The sequence below is a fragment of the Arvicanthis niloticus genome, chromosome 24 (assembly GCF_011762505.2).
Source record: "Arvicanthis niloticus isolate mArvNil1 chromosome 24, mArvNil1.pat.X, whole genome shotgun sequence".
In the NCBI taxonomy this organism is placed as follows: domain Eukaryota; kingdom Metazoa; phylum Chordata; class Mammalia; order Rodentia; family Muridae; genus Arvicanthis; species Arvicanthis niloticus.
This window is the reverse complement of record NC_133432.1, coordinates 27975502-27976366: the sequence shown is the minus strand read 5'-3', so window position 1 is coordinate 27976366 and position 865 is coordinate 27975502.

Sequence of the window (865 nt, the reverse complement as noted above, 5' to 3'; positions counted from 1 at the left end):
GCCCCCAAGCGGCGTGAGCGCAGAAATGAGGCGCATGCGCGGCTCAAAGCCGCTTCTGCGTCTGCGCGGCTGGAGTAGCCGGCCATTTTCCGGACGAAAGTCTAGTGAAACTACAAGTCCCATAATCCTCGCTGGCACCTTTATTTCCTCCACCCCTCCACATGCAGCGGAGCGCCCGAGGCACTTCGTTCTTATCTCTGCCTCAAGTTGCCTTTTCTCTCCTGTTTTCCTGCTATGACCTCTATCTTTTAGTTTCCGTCACGCCCTTATATTTTGAGACCATCTTGAGCTCCACTCATGCCTCTACAGTGCTGTTTTCTAACAGTCTGTTGACAGGGAAACTCCGCCAACCAGCAGTCTGGGGACTCTGCATCGAATCAATGCTTTCCATTGGCCGAAGCAGAGGCCCCAAAACAGATCGATACCCTTTCCCGCCCACATTCGCTTGTGTGCCTAGTGGAGCAAAGCTGCAGCGATCACGCCGTAAAATCCGCAACGCTGGCGGGTGGCGCTGGCGAAAACAACGCCACCCCTCGGACTAGCGGCTGATGCGCAGGCGCCGCACTGTGGCGGAAGCGTCCGAGGCCTGACGTAGGTGTGAGGAGGAGAGGAAGGCGTGGTTCTCTAGAGGTTCGTCGCTGGTGGGAGGAGGAGGGTCGCAAGAACGACTGGACCATTTCAGGGGAAGAGGAATTTGGACAACCTCGATGTGTTAGTGCTTGTTTGTTTTCAATTCAGAGGCTATTTTAAATAATATATTGCATTTTATTAACAACAGTCCTTGAGGCAGTGTGATAGATTCCTTTGCCTACTCTATCATTCTCCCCTCGGGCTCTCCTAAATCTAATTCTAATGAGATGGGCGG